This window comes from Odocoileus virginianus, chromosome 3 (assembly GCF_023699985.2).
Source record: "Odocoileus virginianus isolate 20LAN1187 ecotype Illinois chromosome 3, Ovbor_1.2, whole genome shotgun sequence".
NCBI classification, from domain to species: Eukaryota; Metazoa; Chordata; class Mammalia; order Artiodactyla; family Cervidae; genus Odocoileus; species Odocoileus virginianus.
Window position 1 is genome coordinate 70,816,707 of NC_069676.1, and position 25,490 is coordinate 70,842,196.

Sequence of the window (25,490 nt, forward strand, 5' to 3'; positions counted from 1 at the left end):
TTTCTTGCAGCTTGTTGAGTTTCTTTATGACAGCTATTTTGAGTTGTTTATCAGTTAGACCACAGCATTCTGTGACTTAAATTTGTTTTCTGTGGAAGCATTGTTTTCTTTTGTGATACAGTTTCACTGTGATTTTCTTATGGTGCTTGACACATTATTTCTCTGTCAGCCCATTTGAAGTTGCAAACTCTTTTTTTTAAGGTAAGTCTTCCCCTTCTTCCCCTCCTTTTCTCCCGGTAGATTCTAAGGATTCAACTAGTTAGAAGTTAGATGCCTCCCCACCGCCCACCCCCCCCAGTAGGTTGCTATAGCACACGTTTTTGGTTTCTCCTTCCTGTGGTTATATTTGAGAATTGGCAGTTTCTATACTCTGCTACTTCCATAAGAGGTATCACTCAGTGCTCTGGTTGTTGGCTCCTGTTCTCTGGGATCATTGGTTCTTTGCTGCTGATGGTGTCATTGGTATTGCTGTGTGGGGCACTGAAATCGTGTGTATTTCTGCCATGTCCAGGGTCTCCTGAGTCACATACTTCATTGCTGCTAGGATGGAGAGTAGGGCAAGAGCTAAGATTTTAAGTGCTGCTGCCACATGTGGGATTTTCATATAACAGGGTGCCACAGTTGTGGGTAGAGTGCAGGGTTGCAGTTGTGAGTGCTTCCATGACTTACAGGACAAAGTAAGATCTGACTCCACTGAAGGCACGTGTCAGAAGTTTCCTGTGACCTCCACGTGGCTAAAGCCAATGACCACATCTTAATCTTCATCTTTCTCGACCTCGGATATGACACTCGGATTCTGGGCTACTGTTTTCCTCTGAGAGATTAGATATTTCTCTGGCTCCTTTGCTGATATTAGTCCCTAAATCTCTTCCATTCTCTATTTACTCTCACTTCAGAGTGATGTTATCTGGACTTTTGTTTTTAACATTATTTGAAAACTGATGATTTCTAAATCCATGCCTGCAACTTGGACCCGTATGAACTCAGCTATCTGGCTGCTCTCTTAACAGTTCAATTTGGATGACAAATTAGCATCTGAAGCTTTATATGTCTGCAGATTGACCGCCATCCTCTCTCCATTCCAATCTGTTGCTTCTTGTCATCTTCATCTCAGTTAAGAGTAACCTCATCCTTCCAACTGAATATACCAAAATCTTAGATGTGTCCATGACCCTTGCCTTTTTCTCCAGTCCTACTTCCAATGATAAAATGTAGTTGTCTGTATGTTTAATTTGTGTACAGAATTGTGATATTTTCTAACTGCCTTTACTTCTATCTTCCTGATTTAACAACCATCATTTCTCACTTGAATGGTTGAAATAGCCTCCTAACTGTTCTGTTTCCTATGTTGACATCCATTTTCAATCCAGTAGCCCAAATGTTTCTTTTGAAACATGTCAGATCACAGCATCTTCCAGTGTTTCCAATAACAAGGGCATGCCACTCAGAGAAAAAGAAATTTTTGTTAAAATGGTTTGCGGCACCTTTTGATATCTGGTCCTTTGTTGTCTCCTAGATACCATGTCCTTCAGTTTTCCCCTATCCTTCCTAAATTTTAGCCATACTGACCTCCTTCCCTTCCTCAAATTTACCAAGCATACTTCCACGTCATGGCCCAGTCTCACATTCTCTTCCTTCTTTGTGAAACATGTCTTCCCCAGTCGTCATATAGCCTTCTCTCTCTGTTACTTATGGTCAAATATTGCTGATTAGATAAGCTTTCTTTTTTTTTATCATAAATAAAAATTCTCCCTCCTCCTATTGCTTTTCGTTTCTTCCTTATTTTGCCTTATCTTGTGTACCATTTATATTTACTCTTGTTTGTTTACTGTAAGTCAGATAATTTAATTGATATAATTCCTTCAGTCTGATGAATTGTAAATTCTAATTCTTATTTTTTTAATTTGAGGATAATTGCCTTATAATTTTGTGGTGGTTTCTGTTGTGCAACAACACGAATTAGTCATAATTATATATATAATATGTATGTATATGTGTGTATATATACACACACACATGCATACATATATAATTGCCTATCTCTCTTGAGCTTCCCTCTCCCACCCCCATTCTACCTCTCTAGATTGTCAGAGTACCAGACTGGGCTCCCTGTGTTATCTAGCAGCTTTCAACTAGTTATCAATAAAGAAGTTGTGGTACATACATACAATGGAATGTTACTGAGCCACTAAAAGGAACAGATTTGAGTCAGCTGTAGTGAGGTGGCTGTACCTAGAGCCTGTTATACAGAGTGAAGTGAGTCAGAAAGAGAAAAATAAATATCCTTTGTTAATGAATATATGTTGAATCTAGAAAAATACTACTGATGAACCTATTTACATAGAGGAAATGGAAATGCAGATGTAGAGAATGGACTTGTGGACGTAGCGGGGGAAGGAGAGGCTGGGAGAAACTGAAAAAGTAGCACTGATGTGTATACCATTTGCCTTCTAAGCAGTAAACTTGGAGTTATAAATGCCAGGTCGTGAGGGGCCCTGTTGTGTTTTAGTGGCCAGCACAAAGCAAGTGCTTATTCTGTGTTTTCTAAATTAATTAATATGAGATCATTCTGTATTTTGGTTTCCTTACTTTGGCATACAAAATGCTATTGTTTTATTAAAGCTCTACACACAGTGTTCATCAAGAAATCCCAGATTGTCTTTTCCCCTTCAGCTACTCCTAGTTCATCATTGGTTTTAGTGATTTACCCTGCATATGATTTCCCAATTGCTTATCCACTTGACTTTTAATTTTTTGGTAAAACAGGCGTATAAATAAATAGAAAATACTCATTGAATTTTATTAGAGTGAGGTGAAACATTGAGAAATGTTTGTGGAGTAAACATGGCTTTAGGTAATGTTGAAAATGGCTGGAGGTTTGTCCGAGTTGGGGAGATATGGAGGGGACCCTGCCCTTGTATTGCGGTCGAGTAGGAGGCTTGAGGAGACCACATTTGCAGGAGTCAGTTGGAATTCATCCAGAATGGGTTGTCAAACTTCCTTGCAGGCTTTCCAGTTGATTTAAAATGTTGCAATTAGCACTAAAACCCATTATTTTTCTGTTCCTACCTTTTTTATTGCAACACCATCTACTCATCAAGAGACATCAGCTCATGATCAGCTCTGCCCCTTGGGCTGAGGGTTTGGTCCTGTGACCCCCGTACTGGGTAAGGGTCCTTTTCTCTAGTGCCAGCTGGGGTGCTGGCAACTCCAGCCCAGATCACAGATGGTGATTGAAACCGACGCAGTTCAGCCTTCTTAGGTGACCTTGGCTAGGCTGCTCACAGGTCTCTCTGTGCTCCATAAATTACAGGTAATTACGCAGAAATAGGAGATCAGCTCATTCCCTTGAGTTATATGTGAAGTGCAACTGATTCCACTTAGGGCTGAGCAGCACTAAAGTATATTAATATCAGCTTAATTTGTGGTAATTGAGGTAGCAATAAAGAATTACCCCTGGAATATTTTATTCCCATGATCTTACTAGGGTTTAAACTATGGACGCGGTTTTTTTTGGTCATAGTATAAAATGTCCCATTCTCTCTCGTCAGGAACTTAGTGTAATTAGCGTCTGGCAGACAACACTGTGTTCAGTCATTTCCCCTGTCCCTTGGATGCATTTTTATTAGCCAAACCATCAAGTAACCTTATTTATTATTCTAGATAGAAGCATTTTGATCTCATTAACATAGATAATTTTCTCCAAACTTATGTAGTCATACTGCAGCCAAAGGTCCCTTTATGACAATTAAGATATACAATTTTTTTCTTCTGGTGTCTTACTATACAATTAAGATACCATTCAAATCAGTAAATTTATTAGTATATTAACACACTAATTGGATTACAAACACATCTTCTTATTCCTGAAATGTTTATGATTTAATTGACTTGTTTAAACTAATTTTCATCTCCCTTTGCAATTATAACTCGTTGTTAATTGAACTTATTTACACATGGAATACTGATACTGCATTCCCCTGAACCAAGGAAATACATCTAGAGGTCTCATCAGAGTGTTAGGGTTTTGGCTTTATTCATTGGGCACCTGAAACTGCTACTAGAGATAAAAATGATCTTAAAATGTTCATTTGCTTAAACATATAAGAATTAATTGCAGTAACTTGTAGGACAAGTAAGTATGATTTTTTTTAGTCTATAATTATTTATTTATTCATGTACCCTATATGTGGAAGAGCTATTGCTTAAGAAACATAGTCATTTCCTTTCTATTTAGGCAGGGATCTGTAGCGGCAGTGACCATGTCTGCTATCAGAGGTAATTGACACAGTGATATGTTTTAGAACGCTGTGATTCTGCACTGCTGTTTCCAAGTCTTGAATGCTCTCTGAATTAAAGATTTTTAAAGGAGACAAAGAGACATACATGCACGTTTATGGGAAGTAATTTCAAAGGCACTGTAATGCCCAATGGTAATGAAATACATCCTTGGGGTAAAATTCACGACTTGAGTTTAAAACTGTATTGTCTTGGGAAGAGGGTGCTGAAACATGAGCAGAGTTGTCCGTGGTGATTTTGAAGACCTTTACTACTGCATTTTTCTGCCTTGCTACTTTGAATTTCCTCTTTGTCATTCCTGTTGTTTAAGCTGTAAGCCACATGAAGAAAAGATGAATATCTTTGTGACCAGTCCCCAGGTTGAGGAATTGATTGTCACCAGTGCCAGAGCCCCTCTCCCCTTCCTTTCCAATATTTCTCAAAATTGCCATCATCCTGACTTTTAGGATAATTACTGTCCTGCTTTTGCTTTTAAGTTATATTCAAGTATCTATTCCTGAATAGAAAATTTCCAACTTTATATGGAAAGTCACACACCACATATTCTTTTGTGTCTAGGTTCTTTGGCTCAATAATAATATTGTGAGTATATGTTCCATATCTAAGTTCTTATGTGTGGCTATGGTTTGCTTATTTTTATTGCTATGTAGTATTGCATTGTGTGAACATAACACAAATGATGTATCCATTCCGTTGTTGATGACCATTCTGGTTGTTTCCAGGTTAGAGCTATGACATAGATATAATGCTGGATTTGGAGATATACTTTGAAGTGAAATATCTAGGTCAGAGTCCTGCAATTTAGTCTTTAAAAGTAGCTTATGAGAATTTCCATGGTTCCACATTCTTCTTACTCCTTTAAATTGTCAGTCTTTTTAGTGGTGCAATGGTATTTAGCTCTGATTTTAAGTTACATTTTCCTGACGATTAGGGGGGTCCAGAATCATTTCCCATTTGTATTTACTGTTTAGATGTAAGTTTCCAATTATTCAGTATTTTTATTTACTGAAATCTCTTTTGGACTTTCTGCCCCAAGACTTCTCAGATTTCCCCTCTGTGCCCAGAGAGTGCCTCTCCCATCTTGCTGGACCATACTCCGAGGTATCTACATCTTTGACACATTTTCACCCATAACTGTATGAATATTCCTCCTCTCTCAAATGTTTTTCCCCACCTGTACTTCTTAACCCATCTGGATTTGGAGCTTAGGGTTGTCTTCTCTTTAAGAGCAATTGGAATTCTATAATGCAACAGACCTACTTTAAAATAAATTATGCCTGAGGTTACTTACTGTGTGAAGATTTTTTACCTCTCTTTCCTAAGTTTTCATCACAATTCCTATTGGCCTCTCAGTAGAATTAAGTTATGTGCATGCGTGTATGCTCAGTTGTGTCCAACTTTTTGCAACCCCGTGGACTGGAGCCTGCCAGGCCCTTCTATCCATGGAATTTCCTAGCCAAGAATACTGGAGTAGATTGCCATTTCCTTCTCCTGAGAATCTTCCTGATCCAGGGATCGAACCTGCATCTCCTATGTCAAAAGCAGTATTTTAAATTAGTACCTTATGGTTCTGAAGATCAGAAATCTTAAAAGGCTCTCACTGGTAAAATCAAGGTGTTGGCAGGGCTGCATTGTTTTCTGGAGACTTTAGGGGAAGAATCTGTTTTCTTGCCTTTTCCAGATTCTGCAGACCACCTACCTTCTTCAATTCATGGCCCTTCCTTTCTCACTTCCCTCTGACCCTGAATTTCCTAGGTTGCTTTTTCACTTTTAAGAACTCTCCTGATTATATTGTGCTATTTTAGATAATGCAGGATAATCACTCCATGTCAAGGTCACATAATTGACATACTTAATGCCATCTGCAGTTTTAATACCCTTGACATGTAACATGCTAATAAAATGTTCTCAAGTTCTAGTGATGTGAATATCTTTGGTGGTGTATTCTGTCTACCAGAATTTTCATATGAAGAAAGGGTTAGAAAGCATCATGAACTGCAAATGCACTTAATGAAATATTTGTCTTGCCTAAACTGATGTCCTTGAACTTATTTATGACTTTGCTTTCAAAGCAGGGAATTGACCTCAGTATAAAAAAATAGATAAAAATTTTGATAAAAACTCTGACAGAAAAAAAAAATTCATAGCAGATAAAGTGAAAGTAAGATGATGGTCAAAATAGATCATTTCAAACCTGAAGTTGGCATAGTTTGTTTGGGAAGTCCCTTTTATCCTTAGGCAGATCCTACAGCTTGAAACAAATCTGTTACACTCCAGACAGATTTATCATTTTCACCACTTCATTCAATTTGCGTTGTAAGGAATTCATTTGGGGATGCTGGAGAATACTTCTCAAATGCATGTTGTTGATTAAACAGGGCAGAGTAGCTGTGGACCAGAATTGGTAAAGAGTTATAGAGGGAGAAGGCAGTGGGAGTTGATGTGAGTAATGGTTTCTATCCATGCCTTGAAAAATCCTGTTTAAATTACACTTGTGAGTGGATGGGAGAGTGCCTTCTCTTGAAGCCACCATCAATCGTATGCCCAGGTTGCAGTTCTTTTTAATACATCAGCCTCTTTCCTTCTAGCACACTTGCTCTTCTTCTGCCTGAAGAGGAGAGACTGTAGTCTTCATAGTGACAGAAGGACATGAGGGCCAATGACTCAAGAATGAAATCAAAGGACAGAATATTTAGCCTCAAATCCTCTAGAAAATATTAAGTCAACCTCCTAGGATGAAGGTTTTTTCCAACAGAAGTTGTATAACATTTAGTTGAATTGAAATTTTGATGGATCCTTTTCCAAAGGGAGTCCACTGATTAGCTAGTCATGTTCCTTTGCTATTTCTTAGGGCATATTCTGATGCTTTTAGCTATTGTTCAGGAGTTGTTTTTAATGAAAACATTTACAATGCAGTCATGTAGTAGAAGCAATACAACTAGAAATTAGGAACATATATTTTGAGTGATACAGAGTTGGATTCAAATCCCATTAGAGAGCTGTGTGACTTTAGGCAAATTAATATATTTATCTGTAAAATGGAATAACCATATCTAACACATTAGGTAGTTATGATGATTAACTCTGGGATGATACATGTAAAGCATTTAGTAAACAGCTTATGTACAGTATCTTGATACTGTACATAATGTGATATCATTACCTCCCTCCAGGCTTCTTCAGTTCTTCTAGGAGCCACAAAATTAATGTAACTATATTAGAAGCTGAGTGTAAGAGATGGTGTGTATAGAAACTGTAACAAATTGGTGAGCAAAGGAACTTAAGTTAAAAATTACTTAAAATACTTGAAAAGTGAAAGTCACTCAGTTCTGTCCAGCTCTTTGCAACCCCATGGACTGTATAGTCCATGAAATTCTCCAGACCAGAATACTGGAGTGGGTAGCCATTCCCTTCTCCAGGGGATCTTCCCAACCTGGGGATTGAACCCAGGTCTCCCACATCACAGGCGGATTCTTTACCAGCTGAGCTACCAGGGGAACCCTAAAAAAAACTTGTTGCACCAAATAAAACATGACTGGGGAACAACCTTGACATTCAGGCTGTGACAGTTAGCTGCTTTTGTCAGAGATCTCTCATCACCAGTGACCACACCGTAGGAGAGACTTAGACCCTGCACATACTAGGAATTCAGAGACTGGTTCTCTGTTTCCCTGGCTATGGGAACCACCTTTTCATTAGGGTCCTTTCACCCAACCCTAATGTATAGAATGAAAATATCTATATCTACCTTACAAGATTGCTTTGAGGATTGATTAGAGGTAATATCTATAAAATATCTGGCAAGAAATTGAGAACTGTAAGTACTTAATATATGATAGGAATGTATTTTCTCAAACTTACAATAAAGTCTCACCTTCTGCTGTACCTGTTATAGTTATTTGAGTCTTTCTAGAATGACTTATCTCTGTCCCCTCAATGTGAAAATGATTCTTTTTTTTTTTTCATTTATTTTTATTAGTTGGAGGCTAATTACTTTACAATATTGTAGTGGTTTTTGCCATACATTGGCATGAATCAGCCATGGATTTACATGTGTTCCCCATCCCGATCCCCCCTCCCACCTCCCTCTCCACCCCATCCCTCTGGGTCTTCCCAGTGCACCAGCCCCGAGCACTTGTCTCATGCATCCAGCCTGGGCTGGTGATCTGTTTCACCCTAGATAATATACATGTTTCGATGCTGTTCTCTCGAAAATGATTCTTATTTCACTTTCTTATTATATCACAAAATCCCACATAATCAGCAGTATTCAGGTTTAATAGGGCACAAGGAAAAGTGAAAAGCTTCCATTGTCCAGTTACATAAATATTAAAAAAATCTGATCATACTATGCCAAGAATAAAAATCTTACATTGTGTTGTCTTAAAGAACTGACTTTGCACATTATGGTCAGATTTCATATGTGTACAATTTTGTGAGTACCCGTGGGGCTGTAAACACTGTTTCTATAGGGAACTCCTCCAACCAAGCAGATTATACTTGAGATCCAGCCTAACAGAGTGGTGAAAAGTATAGGTTCAGAAGTCAGAGGAGCCTTCATTGAAATCCTGGATTTACCATTTGCTAGCTGAGAGACAGAGTGAGTTTCTTAGTCTCTCTGTCCTTCAGTTTCTCCATCTGCAAATGGGGATAGTATAAATACATCCCTCGTATAGCATTTGGAGGAATAAATGAAGTAATATCACACTTGATAAGTGCATAGTAAGATATCGAGTATTACTTATTTAATATTACTATTGTTACTGTAGGTTTTAAACACTTTTTAGAGTTCACCAATGTTTATATTTATATTTTTAGGTATGAGAGGACAATTGAGAGAGGCATTGGAGACACATAACACAGTTTCCTAAGTGAATGTTATTTTATGCCTTTACCCAGCAGTTGAGAACCTTATGATGAAAGTGTTTGTTGACCTTACATTTAATTATTGTTGTTTTGAACTTTAACCCTGAATAATGCCAAAAGCAGATGTGTAACAGAGACATCAGAAATGAAAACCGAATAGTGATCTTAGAACAGTGATAAATATTTTCTTGTTACAGTGGAGTTTATTTAAAAGTAAATATATTTTGGGGTCTAAAATCGTGTGGCCTTTTCCTAATACTTTAAACAAAGTGTATGTAAGAAAATATAATGATTTCTATTATATTGCAATTGATTTCTCCTATATCTTTACATGCACAGACACCCTATTGTGTTTTCTCAGCCCTTGTATCTCATATTAAATGAAATAACATGGACATAATATTAAATAAAAGAACAAGGGTGAAGATAACTCAGCAGTTTGCGTCTGTGGCATTTTCTATTACTTATCCTGGGAGGCACTAAAGCGCGGCTTTTGTTGATTCACAGTAGGAAATAAAAGTTAAGGAAGTTGACTGTGTAATCCATCTTTCCATACACAAATTAAATATCTCTCTTCAGTGTTTGCATAGTGCTTATTGCAGAATATAGAGAAATATGCCTTAGCACATCATCTAAGCAATTTTTCACTTGATATTTAGCAAGATGTGATGGATTTTGTAGACTAAAAATAGTGATAGTACCTAGATAACCAACAATGCACTTCCATTTTTATTCTAAAGTTATAGAATAAACTATAATGTATACAAGAAAGATCCTATATTAAAATTCATTAGCTATATTTTCTTATTTTTTTCTATTCTTGTATGGCATATGGGGTCTCACCGATAGGGGTGGAGGCTGTGGGAGCAGGAAGGCTAAAGTGACGGCCCCCTTCCTAGAGATAAGGAATACCTGCCAGGCAGCATCCCTTTGATATGCAGGGCAATCACTCCTGAGTTCTACCTCTTTTTCGGCCTCCCTTTCTCAGGCTCCTGGAATCTGTACAACCTCCTTGCCCTGAATCACCCCACGACCAGGTGCTGGAAGCTCACTGAAGTTGCTCAGAAACCACCCAGTCTTAGCTAAGCATACTCAGCTGCTTACTTTGCCTTGTCCGTTGTCTCATGAAAACCACAGTAAAGGCTGTGACCTTTACTGTGACCAGCCTTCTCTTCGTTCTGCTCACTCCTTTTACCTCCTGGCTGACCCTGGTACTTCTCTTTGTGGCCCTGTGTGGTGTGGCGTGCCCCCTGTTCTTCGGAACTGTGAGTCACAATATCTTTTTTCAGTGGCAATCAACTCCTGATCTGTTGACCTGAAGAAAAACAAAATCCAAGGTTCATTTTAAAACATAATTTTAGGACATCTAAAAAAAAATCATTAAGGTTAGCTTTGGTGTCAACAATGAAAGAAAACATTCCCCCACACCCACCCCCAAATCCAGGGCATGGTTAGGAGAGCAAATAGTAATGAAAAGTGTGCCTTTTCTGTTCATTCATTCATTCTTTCCTTCTCCAAACAATATTTGATTATCTTTATGTGTTAGATGTGACTTTAACGGGCTTCCTAGATGACTCAGCTGGTAAAGAACCCCAAAACCTCTCAAGGAGCTCAATCCAGTGGGAGAACAGACAGGAACATCTTTGGGTTTAACCTAGATACTAGGCATGAGGAAAGCCACAGGGACAGTGGCCATGTAAACTGCCGGAGTGAAACGCCAGGCTGAAAATAATGAAGGCAAGAAGCATCTCCAAGAGGCAGTGATACTCAGTTGAGGTTTCCTTTTTCTTATTCTTCTTTGAATGTAAGAATTTTACCTTTGTTGAGGTAAAATGTATATATGATAAAATACACCTTTTAAGAGTGTTCAGTTCCATGACTTGACAAATGCATAGAGTTGCATAACCATCAGCAGAATCGAGATACAATGTTTCTATCATCACAGAGTTGTTCTCTTTTACCCCTTTGCAATCAGCCTTCTACTCTGAGCCCTGCTCCTTGGCAATCTGTTTTCTGAACCAGTAGTTTTGCCTTTCTCAGAGTATCACAAGCTTGAATTTATACATATGTATATGTGTGTATTCCACACTCCCCCCCTTCATTCTGTTTCTTGATTTTTGAGTCTGTCCAGTTCCACACTGTCTTGATTTCTGTTGTTTACTGGGATGTCTTGAAACCTAGTCTTGTAAGTTCTACAACTCTCTGCTTTATTTTCAAAATTATTTGGAGGTTTTTTTTTTTTCTTTCCATATTAATTAGAATCAGCTCCTCAGTTTCTACAAAGAATCTCCTGGTATTTTGTTTGACTTTTCAATAGGCCAACTTTAGAAGCACTGCCATCTTACTGATAATGGGTTTTTAAATCATGATCGTGATTTCTTGTGCCTTTATTTAGGTCTTTAAAATTCGATCTCAGCAGTGCTTTGTAGATTTTGGTGTATAGCTCTTGCACATACCTTGCACATTTAATATACCCCTAAGTGTTTTATGTTTTGATGCTTTTATATTTGGTGTTATTTCTTTAATTCCACTTTCCAACTATTTTTTGGAAAAGTACACCTCTTAAGGTTTTATAGACCTCTACCCAGTTTCTGCCATGCTGTCAATGCTGTGTTTTATTACATGATTAAATATGGGGAACATAGCAGAATAAGACAAAATACTCAGCTATGAGTATAAACATCTGTTTATGTTTTTTTTCCCTTTTCAATTTACCTGGTAAAACTACCTCCCAAGAATAATTAGGGCCTGCTAACTGATTTCTTGGTACTGATGGAAGAAAGGTTCACTGTTATTTCTACCTCGTGCGCCAGATGGTTGTACTGTAGTCAGTGAGGTGGGTGAAGTTGCCAGATCACTAGTTGGAGGAATAAGTGGATAACATGACACTTACTGGTTAAGTGTATGTGAAATATATTCAGAAAACAGCGGCTGAGAATATTGAAAGTATTCTGAATTTTATTGTTATAGTCATATTGATGTTTATTATATGGGTGGATATACAAATATGTATTTTATTTGTATTAAGTTTTGAATAAATCTTTTTGGGTATAATAAGCTCAAAAGTTGGAAGTGCATACTTGAAAAAATTAGGTACTAAATTTCTGTCTTACCAAAAAGTTGATGAAGAGCATTTAGCTTATGCAAAATACTTGTTGAATATCACTGTGGGGTTCCCATGGTGGGTAGTAATTGTCATAGGAAACAGAAGACAAATATGCTAAGGAACATCAGAATTAACTTCAAAAGTTAATAATTATATTAAAAGGAATGTGCCCAAAGACTGTGATTTAATGTGCAGCTGCAGATGATGTTTACATGTCACTCTGTGAAATATCATTTATCATTTAGATAAAATGGCTGTTTAAAATAGCTTTTATTCAGTTTTTATTCTGGGCTATCTTGTGCAAGTATGAAAACTTAAACAGTAGCTGTGAATTTTTTTTTTTTTTTAGCAGAAGAATATCTCCAATCATTCAATGATGTCAGGTTTATATCAGACTGTTCAGATCCTTCAAACAGAAAACTGGTTAATTCCAACAGTGGATCAGTTTGTTTTTCTTTTTTTTTTTCCCCAATCCAATTTATGGAATCAAAGTAAAGGCTTTGGATATTCATTTTGTCAAATGTGAAGTATCTGATAATATGGTGGATGCTTTTGTGTAATTTAGTTAAAAGACTCACCATTCAAAATGAAATTACCTGGTTTTGCTATATTACTAAAAATTATGGAGCATAGCATCACAGAAAAACATTGTTGTTACTAAATTAAGAAAACTTGGAGCCATGTGCTTAGTATTCATTGGGGTAAGCATGTAATTTGCCATTGTTCATAGTCTATCAATGGTAACAGAAGTAAGAGTTGTCAAATTTTTAGTTTAAATACATACACAACTTAGAGTAACTGAACTACAAAATTTTTATGTGAGAAGCTCTTCTGAATAAGAACAAAAATGTAATTTTAGCTAGCAGAGATGCTTTCCATCTATCTTTGCTGCCCATAATTAACCAGATGATAGAAATACTTTAGACTCTGAAATATTTGAAAATAAACATAAATGTTCTTCTGTGATATTGAACATTTTGGTAATGAGTCATCTAAAATTTTTGTTGCATTTTTCCCGAAATCAGTTTGAAATAATTTAATCGATGTATTTGTGAATGGAGCACCAAGAAACATCAGCTCTTACTGCTTTTTATTAAAATATAATTGTTCAAAACAAAATTTATGAACAGGTAGGTATTGCAGAGCACCTCTTTTAAAACAAGGGAAGATCAGAACAAATTAAATATTATTCTTCTAATGGTATACAAGATTTCAGTTTGAAATTCTATTTTAATTGTACTTTGCAATATTTCAAACTGTAGGAAACAGTTTTTGATGGAGCTCCTATTTTTAACTGAAAGTGAAAGTCACTGTTTTGGGACTCTTTGCGACCCCATGGACTATACAGTCCATGGAATTCTCCAGGCCAAAATACAGGAGTGGGTAGCCTTTCCCTTCTCTAGGGGATCTTCCCAACCCCGGACTCCCTCATTGCAGGTGAATTCTTTACTAGCTGAGCCACAAGGGAAGTCCAAAAATACTGGAGTGGGTAGCCTATCCCTTCTCCAGGGGATCTTCCTGACCCAGGAATTGGACCAGGGTCTCCTGCATTGCAGGCGGATTCTTTACCAACTGAGCTATCAGGGAAGCCCTTTTTAACTGAATAGGAATATAAATTTCCTTTTTACTTTTCTGGAATGAATTGAGTTTGAGGAGTACTATGAGTTTTCAGTGTTAATATTTGGTGAAAGATGTTAAGAATATCTAAAATAGAGAAGACCTATTTGAAGTTTTTTATCTTGTAAAAATGGTTGTGTAGAAAGATTCTCTTAATTGAGGCAAAAAGTCTCTATCTATAAATATATTGGGTTGTAATATTTACAAAGTGCAGTATGAAAATGTTGGAAACAAGAATATCCTCAATTTACCTGAGTTTGTTCTACTTACCTTGGGACTTAAATAGGGAATGATGGAGGAATGAATCAACATATTCCAAAAATTATATATTTTAATTATCTTGGTTCTGTTTTCATTCCCCATATTTTCCCAATTATGTGGCTGCTTATCTCATCATTTTAACATTCAGAGATAGTTGCTATTATCAAATTGATATGTATTTTTCCAAAGGTGTATATTTATTTAATGTAAGTCTTAAGATATAATTCTTCTTCCTAGTATAAGATATTTCTTTGACTTAAATATTTTAACTATTTGGAGAGGTTGCATATTAATACAAGAAAAAAGCACAGTACCAACATTTTGGCAACATTTACAAAATGAGCCTTCAGGTATAAAAATCTACTTATTGTCTTTTTTTTTTACCTTATCCATACCATTTCTATTCTATTCATTCCACATTTTCATTACTCTTTGTATCATTACTATAGTTACGTCATACAGGGCAAGGATCTGCAAACTGTGTTCTCCAGGCCAAATTGAATAGAGACCAATAGCCTCCAAAGCCCAAAATATTTACTGTCTTTGTATTTATAGACAAAGTTCACTTACCCTGGTGTAAGGGAAAAGTGACTTAAAAGGCATTTTATAGCATATCAAAAAGCAGAGACATTACTTTGCCAGCAAAGGTCTGTCTAGTCAAGGCTGTGGTTTTTCCAGTGGTCATGTATGGATGTGAGAGTTAGACTGTGAAGAAAGCTGAGCGCCAAAGAATTGATGCTTTTGAACTGTGGTGTTGGAGAAGACACTTGAGAGTCCCTTGGACGGCAAGGAGATCCAACCAGCCCATCCTAAAGGAGTTCAGTCCTGGGTGTTCATTGGAGGGACTGACGTTGAAGCTGAAACTCCAATACTTTGGCCTCCTCATGGGAAGAGCTGACTCATTGGAAAAGACCCTGATGATGGGAGGGATTGGGGGCAGGAGGAGAAGGGGACAACAGAGGATGAGATGGCTGGATGGCATCACTGACTCAATGGGCATGGGTTTGGGTAAACTCCGGGAGTTGGTGATGGACAGAGAGGCCTGGCGTGCTGCGATTCATGGGGTCGCAAAGAGTAGGCCACGACTGAGCGACTGAACTGAACTGAAGGAGTTCAGTCAATGAAAATATTACCTTCTTCCTGCTAGACCTACCAATAGAAAAAGGGGCTGACTTGACATCTGATTTAGGAGAAACGGCAGTTGTAATTAGATTGCTGAAGAACATCTGACGAAAAGTTCTGATTCATTTTAATGAACAGGTTACATAAAAGGCATATAGTTGAGCATATTTTAGTTGATCTGTAGACTGAATTTTTATTAGATTATGGTTTTTATTATATTAGCAATTAACACCTGTTAAAAACAAAACAAGATTTAGCAATGTCATTGAAGAAAGATGCTCCAGAGTAGTATTCCAGCATGATTTTCTTATCCCCACCTCTCATCCTCTCTACGAGTATATACACATATGCATTTGCTTGGGATACTAGCATATCACACAAAAGGATACATGTATATGTACAAATACATAAATATTGTAAGTATAAGATTATATATGTCTATAACATATTATCCTTTATACTATATTGTAAGTTGACTTGTTCAAATAAAATAGCGTGACCAGTTTTTTATAAAACTGCATCCCCAGATTTAGTTTTCTGTGTTTTTCTCATTGCACGTATAAGCCATGGTTGATTTAATTTACTTCTTAATTTGAGGAGCTTCATTGATTCATTTATTTACTATTAATATTATAAAAGTTCTGTGCTGATTATCTTGTAGTTAAATTTTTCACATCTTCATAATTCATTGCCTCTGTAATTTCTGGAAGTGGAATTTGTGGAACAAATAATGTAAGTGTATCAGTACTTTATTTTTATTGCTGAGTAGTTTTACAGTGTGTGGCTAAGCCACAATTGGTTTATCCATTGTCTTGTTCATGAATGTTTGGACTTTTGTAATATTTGGCTATTATGAAGAAGGTTGTTGTAAACATTCTTATACAAGTTTTTGTGTAGATACATGTTTCCATTTATCTTGAATAGATAACCAGGACTGGACATGCTGGGCCATAGGTAGATCTGTGTTTTACTTATCAAAAAATGTCAGCAGTCCTCCAAAATGGTTTTATCTTTCACATTCTTACCAACAAAGAGAGACTATTGTTCTACTTCCTCACCAACATTATGTTTTTAGCCATCTATCATGTTAGAAGTAGTGTCTCAATGTGGTTTTTAACTTGTTTTTCCTTGGTGACTAATAATATTGAGTACCTTTCTTTTTTTTCATTTATTTTTATTAGTTGGAGGCTAATTACTTTACAATACTGTAGTGGTTTTTGCCATACATTGACATGAAGCAGCCATGGATTTACATGTTCCCCATCCCAATCCCCCCTCCCGCCTCCCTCCCCATCCCATCCCTCTGGGTCTTCCCAGTGCACCAGCCCTGAGCACTTGTTGCATGCATCCAGCCTGGGCTGGTGATATGTTTCACCCTTGATAGTACACTTGTTTCAATGCTATTCTTGGATAATTAAATTTGTTTTTTTGTCAATATCTGTATCCATGTTATAAATTAGGGGGTATTTTTGTTAGTAATTTATGGGAGTTCTTTCTTCCAAATACAGGGTTTTTGTAAGTCTTTTTCCAAGTCTATGATTTGTTTATTCATTTCTTACTCGGTGTCTTTTGATAGGTGAACATTTTGTTGAAGTTCAGTTGATCACTTTTTCGGTACTCCTTGTGCTTTTGTGTCTGTCCAAGCCTATCTCACAGTTCCCACAATGAAAGAAATATTCTTTTATATTCTTTTCTGAAAGTTTTTTGTTTTTAATGATTACAATTTGGTTTTGTGATCCTTCAGATTTTTCATATGAATGAATAAAGGAGTTGGACTCAAAAATTTCTGCTTAGATTTTCAGTTTCTTAGCCTCTCAGTTTAGGTGTTTGGCAAATCACAGAGATGATTGGGTAAGTGACCCAGAATGTTGGACTCTGGATAAAGAATTTTATCCACATTTCTAGTTGTTCTCAGGAGGGCTTTTCTAAAGCAAGGGGGCTTTTCCAATAGGATCAGAGAGGAAGTTATTCCCCTTGTTTTCAATTTCTCAGTTTTCCTGTATACCCAGAGATTGTTGTCTGTTTACATTGATGTTTGTCAGGAATTTAGATTTAAACTCAATTCTATTAGTTTTTAGAGTACTTATGTGTGTATATATACATATATATGTATATATGTATATTTCATAGAAAGGCCAAAAAAAGAAAAAATGGCGAGAGGGAAAGAATTCTCTAATTTAGTTTTCCCAGCTGGAAGCTTGGTGAAGAATAGTGAAGATACTGTGGCTGGCTGAATATATCTGTGGAGGAGTGATGCTTTAAGGAGAAAGGGGTTTTACTTTATGATTTGCTGAAATCAGCTGAGACTAACTCCTTCTTTTAGTGGAATTGCTAGCAGCAGCTCCCACATTACTTGGTTTATTATTTATAACAGGTACCAGTTATCGTCCTCACAGTGGGACTTCTGATACATGGCCTAGAGTACGTGGTAAACACTCTCAAAGCTTTAGTAAGAGTTCCACTTGCCTGTGGCTACATGAGAAATGACCTTAAATCTTGTTAGTTTAAGACAAGAAACATCCTATTACATCTTATGCTTTTCTGAGTTGAGTATTTAGCTAGGGCTTGGCTGCGTGATTCTATGTGGTGTGAATGGTGGTCACCTCACTAGTATCCAGATAGTGGAGGGCTGCTCTGACCCCTCTGGGATGGTTTCACTGATATTCCAGATGGGGATGGATGGGTGGGAATGGCTTTAAGGCTGGACTCAGCTGGGATTGTCAACCAGATTGCTTATAGAGGTCTCTTCATGATGGCAACCTTGAGATGGTCAGACGTCCATTCAATAAAGCAGAAGATGGCATGGCCTTTTTTGTGCTACCCTCTAGAAGTTGTTCAGCATCACTTCTGCTTATTAGTTGAAGCATCTACTAGCTTACCTCACTTCAAGGGAGAGTATGTAAGCCCTACTTCTTGATGAGAGAAGTATCAAAGATTTTGTATCCACTTTCACTACCAGAATCTGCCTTCAATTTGGCTTGAGATCCAGGATCTCATTTTAAGTCGTGTCCTGGACCAGATGACACTCTTTGAGTTCAGTTACTTGGGCACAGTTCTTTTTTTTTCTTAATAAAAATTTATTAGAACACAATTCTAGCTATTCATATTCACTTACCTATTGCTCTGGCTGCTTTCACACTACAACAGCAAATTTGAGTAGTTGCTACAGAGACCATATGTCCCTCAAAGCCCCAAATATTTGCTGTTTGGTTTTTTTGCAGAATAAGTCTATTGATCCTTGGTCTAGACAGCAAGGTCCAATAGAATCTTCTGAAATGATGCAAATCTTCTATAGCTGCACTTTGTATTATGGGAGCTACTAGCCACCTGTGGCTTGTGACAACTTAAAATATAGCTAATACAACTGAGGAACTAAATGTTTACTTTGATTTTAACAGCTGCATGTGGCTAGTGGCTACTGTGTTAGAGAATGCAAGAACAGTAATTAGAAATAGCAACTGTCTTCTCTTGAGCCATTTAGAATTAATTTTTCATATCTCAGTCTTGGAGGAGGTATATTGGAGTGTGTTGGCATTTCTGTACCCCTGTGGTAGACGTGACTCAATAGCTAGTTCTTACCTCCTTCTTAGCACAGGGAGGATTATGAACCCTCAGCCCTTGGAAGCTAAGTGTAGACACCTGACTGATCCCAGGAAATAAAGTGTGAGCAGAAATGACGTGTATCACTTCCAGGTCAAAGCTCTCACTTGTCGGTGTTCAACTCTGCAACTCACTCTTTTGAGCATAATTCTTATTCTGGAGAGTTGTGAACTTAAATAATGCCCTGTCTCCTTCCCACATTCAACATACATACAGGCAATGTAAGATGATGAGAGCTGGTTACATTAGCCAGTCTTGTTCAGCAATGAAGGGAAATGGGAGGTACGAGACAGTCACTAGTGAAACACTTCTGAAATTCAGCTGTGTGCGTATTGTCAATTTCATGAATGGGGCTCACTCTTGCTCTCTGTGAATGAGTCTCTACTGCTCTTGGTTCAGTCTTCTGAGTGGTACTTTCCCTAAAACACAGCCGATATTGCAACTGAGCCACTTTCTTCATCTGTTCTCTGCCTACAGGTTTTGGCATTTTTATCCCTCTTAGAAGCACTGTTGTTTAGTTGACAATGTAAGGCATCCTCTTAGAATTCTTTAAAAGCTTCTCTGTGTAAGTGAAAGGGTGTTTGAGGTACTGATTTGAATCTTTTTCACATGTTGTTTTTAATCAGAGTTTTTTATTTTTTAAGAAACTTAATTTTAATTGGAGGGTAATTGCATTACATCATTGTGTTTGTTTCTGCCACACATAAACATGAATCAGCTGTAGGTATACATATGTCTCTTCCCTCTTGAACCTCCCTCCCACCTCCCACCCCATCCCACCCCTCTAGGTTGTCACAGTTTCTCACATCTTAAGGAAAGATTTTATAGTCAAAGCTTGGATTCTTTGAGACTGTATTTTATTTGCAGTGCTCTGAATTTGATCTTTTCCCTAAGGCTGAATCTTTGAGAACATTGAGTTGCTTGGAAAGACTCTCCTGGATACTTTACATTTCCTTCCAATTCTGTTGAAAAAAAAAACAAAACTGGAGAGTCCCTTTTTTGATTGACTGCTTTCCCCTTTCATTGTCTTATAGGCATTGAGGATAGGTCAGATGATATCTTCAACACAATCCACAGAAATTGCCTTAGTAAGTCATCAAATTCATTAAGTATATATTATAGTCCAGGGGACAGTGTTGGAAACTTTCTGCTATTGCATAATAATTTATTTTCATTTAGCCTCCAAAATATTTTTTCTCACTTCAAGCCCTTTGACAGCTAGCTTGCATCCTTTCATGGTTATATTCATTGCCTGTTTCCCACGTGTTGTACCTTTAGTGTTGCCATTTCTGTTATCAAATTCTGTAGCTGCATATGAAACTCTCCCAAAATATAAGGACTTATACCACCAGTCATTTTATCATTTGTCTTAAATTTCTGAGTCAGCCATTCAGGCAAGGCATGACTTGATTTTCCTCTTGATCAAGAGCATATTGATGGGAGGGCCCTCCATGACATTCTGCTAGTAGAAGGGCTCATTGGGCATACTGGCCTCAGTTATACATCTGGCACCTTGGCATGGATGCCTGGAGGCAGGACTTAGCTGGGAGTGCTGACCAGAGTGCCTGCACATGGCTCCCCCAACATAGGCTTCTCAGAGCAGTAAGACATTTAGCATGGAGGCCCAGGGCTCTCTTAGAGAGTGTTCCATTGAATAGAGCACAGACTGCATGATCTGTTAGCCATTTAAAAAATCTTGAAAGTCACAGAGATGCATCTGCTGTGCTCTATTAGTCAAAGCCATCATATTGCCTCTGATTTAAAATGAGATTCCCACATTGTAAAATACCTGCTCTGATAGGGTTAATTCTTTTTTCTTTTTCCAAGTTCATTTGCTTCTCTTGAGTATGAGGTCTGAGTATAGTTCTGCTGGGGTCTCCTCCACTTAATCCTCATCTTGGCATTTTATTTGTGTAATGGAAATTCCAGTCTCTAGTCCTTTTTTCAGTATTCATAAAATTGCCTCCAAATATCTGGCACTTGTATGGGACAGTTAAAAAAATGTTTTCGAGTAGTAACAGACTTGTTTTACCACATTTCTGAGCTGATTTTAAGGAAATTTGGAGGTGAAAATTGGGGGCATCCGTCCATATGCTTATGTTTTCATCTGGAACATGAAGAATAAATAGTTTCAAACCATGTTTACAGTTAAAGAGGTAAATTAATTTTTAAAGGCTTGTTGAATTTAAGGTACCTGAGGGATCCTCAGAGGAAGATCTCTAATTGCTGTTTAAAATCATGAACAGAATTGTTTATTGAAACCCAAGCTTTAACATCATAGTAAGCTCAGATAAGTTTTGTAAATGAAAAGATGCTCATTTCCTTTCTTCTAAGCTCTTCTTTAGTTTCAGAAACATAAATGAGCTTCAAGGTGGGGTACAAATCTTCTACTTCAGCCAGTTCAGTATCAGTTCAGTCACTCAGTTGTGTCTGACCCTTTGTGACCCCGTGGACTATAGCATGCCAGGCTTCCCAGTTCAGTCTAGTTGAATATAATTAAACAAATGTCTTAGGAATCATTATTATGTAAGAATCTTCAGGGTTTCTAGGAAACTGGAATGTTTATTTATTTTTTTTTAATTATTTGTTATTAAGGAAAGGCTTGGGATGCCAGGCCAGTTCATGGGAGGAAGGAGAGAAATAATAGCGAACACCATGGAAATTGAGTCTAGTCTTCCTTTTATTGTTTTACTGATTTAATTTGCTGATTTAATTATTTATGTATCATCCTATCCATATGACTATCCCATTATTGAAATTTTAAATTCTTTCCTTCCTCAGGTATCTTGGTGGTAAACAACAGAAGTCATGAGCACCCAATTTAAGCAGAAATTTGATTTATTTGTAGAAAACTGCGCAGTGCATAGAATCAAGGACCTGGACTGAGGATGTAAGGTGAATGACAACAGAGACCTTGGTAAGGTAGGTGCCAGAGCTTGTCCATGGTCTTTTTTTTCCATGGTCTTTTTATGATGTAATTGCTTAGATGCCACTGTTAATAATCTCTGTCTCATATGCTTTGTTTCATTCCTGTGGCTTCAAAGTCCTGGGCAAGGGAGTCCAGTTGCCAGCTCTAGGACTCATGCTCGAGGCCTAACTTCCAGGTGTCATTTCTGGTACAATGTGGCTTCTGTCATCCCTGATTACTACCAATACTGATGCACAGGAGTTTTCATCCAAAGTCAGAGGGTTTTTTGGTGCTGGGTTACTAAAAGACAAATGGCAGATGTTAACCCTGGCCACTCATTTGTCAGATTCTCTATGGATTGCTAGAGGTGAAGTAGTTACCAAAAAATGTTCCCTGCTCTAAAGACTCCCACTATGATTAAAAAAAAAAAAGATGTGACAAAGTAGTGATTTATACTAGAGCACAGGGCATAGCTTCTGGACTAATTAGAGGGATTGCTGGCCTGACCTAGCCTTTGGGAGGCAGTCCATCATGTAAGCTAATGCTTCTTGAAGCACCCAAGCTTAGAATGAGAAGATAAATAGAAGTTAACCAGTCTTGGGGGTGTTGAAGAGAGGTGTTCCATGCGGTCTTCAAGCTGCCCATTGAGTGTCCTTTATTTTGGCACTCTACATTTTAAGGAAGAAACTACAGGGACAGATAGTCCAGAAGGCTTGATCACACTAGGGAATGACAGATACTGTTCTGTGTTCTTCTCTGAATTACACTTGCCGGTGTAAGTTTCCCATCACTGAGCTCATAGACACCCTTGGTAAAGACGAGCTGTCACTGTGTCAGAAGCTGTACGTGCATTATCGCCTTTGCTTCACTGGTCCTACCGACTAGATGATACAATCTCCGTCTTACAGATGTTGACATAGACACCTGTAGAGGTTAAGCTGTTTCCCCAGGGTTACTTGGCTAACTAGTTCTGTCAGAAACTGAATCCTAGGTATTTTAACTGTAAAGCTAATTTTCTTACCCCACACTGAATTCTGATTGTTTTGTTTGCATTAGAGTGCTTTAGATCCACAATGCTGTTATTTCTTTGCTTGTGTTGTGTATTTATTCATAGTATTTGGAGGCTCTGCTCTGTGAATAAGAGGACCAGGTGACCTCTCCTGTATGCCTGCTGTCTGGAGGATATGCGATCATGAAAAGCCCACCTTACGTCACCCATTCCTTCCTTATGACACTTATTAAAATCTTTTTATGTTTTGCATATAGGGTTATCGTTACCATCTTTCTAAATTCCATATATATGTGTTAGTATACTGTAATGGTCTTTATCTTTCTGGCTTACTTCACTCTGTATAATGGGCTCCAGTTTCATCCATCTCATTAGAACTGATTCAAATGAATTCTTTTTAATGGCTGAGTAATGTATAGAACAGACTTTTGGACTCTGTGGGAGAAGGCAAGGGTGGGATGTTTCAAGAGAACAGCATCGAAACATGTATATTATCTAGGGTGAAACAGATCACCAGCCCAGGTTGGATGCATGAGACAAGTGCTCGGGCCTGGTGCACTGGGAAGACCCAGAGGGATCGGGTGGAGAGGGAGGTGGGAGGGGGGATCGGGATGGGGAATACATGTGAATCCATGGCTGATTCATGTCAATCTATGGCAAAAACCACTACAATATTGTAAAGTAATTAGCTTCCAACTAATAAAAATAAATGAAAAAAAATAAAATTAACTGAAGCAAAATTTGCAACTAACCAGTATTACACAATAAAATCCCTATTTTCAATCACTAAAAAAAAAAATCTTTTTAAATTTATTGCTGGCTGCTCTGGGTTTTCACTGCTGCACGCAGGTTTTCTCGAGTTGTGGCAAGTGGAGGCTACGCTCTAGTTGCGGTTCAGGCTTCTAGTTGCAGCAGCTTCTCTCATTGCAGAGTACGGCTTCTAGGGCACACAGGCTTCTAGGGCTTCAGGAGTTGCATCTTGCAGGCTCCTCTAGAGCATGGCTCACTAATTGTGATGCATGGGCTTAACTGTGGGATCTTTCTGGACCCACAGGATGAGACTGGTATCCTCTGCATTGGCAGGCAGATTCTTAACCAGTGGATCACCAGGGAAGTCCTCAAGTGACTCTTGATTGGGTCCCACAATGCTCACTGACTTAGTCAATTTCTTTGGACTTTTCAACAGAGGTTTTCCTACTAGTAGGTAAAACAGACTTAGGCATTCCAGTTTTGTTTTCTCAAAATGAGAGAATGAGAGTAAGGACTTGGTGCAGAATGAAAAGATGCTCCATCTATTATTAAGTAGAGGGAGAGTCAGAAAGAATGTGGAAAGGACAGACGTGAGGCAGGTGGCGGGTGTACTTGCCCATGTTAAAAGAGGTAGACAGAGGGTGTAGTTTTTGGTTCTAATTTCTAATTCTGGGCTCTTAAAAGGAAAGATGACCTTTGTGTCTTTCGTTTTGTGACCTACTGTTTTATACACACACACATATGTGGTGCTGGGGTGGGGTAAGGTGGGTTTTTGTGTCTTTCAGCCATAGCTAAAAAACCCAGTGAATTCTAAACATTTGATTAAAAAAATGATAGCAGTATTTGGTGGCACATACGGCCATAAAATGGTTTCATTGATTATTTTTCTTTAAAAGCTTTAGTCATACAAGTAAATGTACAGACTGGCAATTCTATACTTACTTTCCATTGGAAGTAGTTCTATAAGAGGAATTGATTCCAGGGCTCCTAAAATCTCTAATATTACTTTAAGAGAAAATCCAGCAGAATCATACTTTCTTTGATGGTTCAGCCATATTATATGATCATTCTTTCATCCAATACTCATTTAAAAAGTGGGTCTGGGACATGTGTTAAATATATGTGGAGAGAAAGAAAGAGAAGGGATACTAAAGAATTGCAACATTTCTAAACTGTAATTGAAGTATAAGTCAATTTATATTATGATCCAGAGATTAGTTTAAAAATGAAAAGTAAAGAGTTCACCCTTAGCTAATGGCAATATTTCAAAGAGAAAACATCCAGCTCTGGTAAATTACCTTAGGTTCAAGATCCATATTCTTTGTTTCTACCAGATCTTCAATGTTTGAAATAATCATGTTCCCATGTGACTAAATTTTTTCAACAGGCACTCCATATATGGCTGGAGGTTTCCTCTCCCACTTCTTAATATCTCATTATGTTTTCTATAGGAGTTTTCTTAGTATTGACAGTGTGATTTATTGATAAAGTAGTTTTTCTGATTACCAAAATTGCCAGTAGTATATTTTTCTCCCATTCCAAGTAAATAAGCCCTTAAGAAATTATTCTGAATCAATTTATTCTAAATCTGGACTGAGAAAGCTGAAGGAAAAATCTGCAGTAACTATTTTATGTTTATTTTGCGTCACATATTGTAGAGTGCTAAGAGAAGAGCAAATGCTTTAATTAAAAGAAACAATTTTCTTAGGAAAAACAATTGCTATATTTGCTAACCAAAGCTAATGTGTTGCATACCCAAACTGGGGCTTTAATATATGCCAGCTTTTTAAACACCAACCAGTGGTACTTGTGACTGTATATTTATTCAGTGTGATTGATAAAAATGTTTAATTAATTACTATGAAGGGTAATGCCTAGTTTTTTTTTAATCAGATAAATCGAAACCGTGAGCTTCTGAGATTATTATTGTATAATTAAATAAAAACATCCAA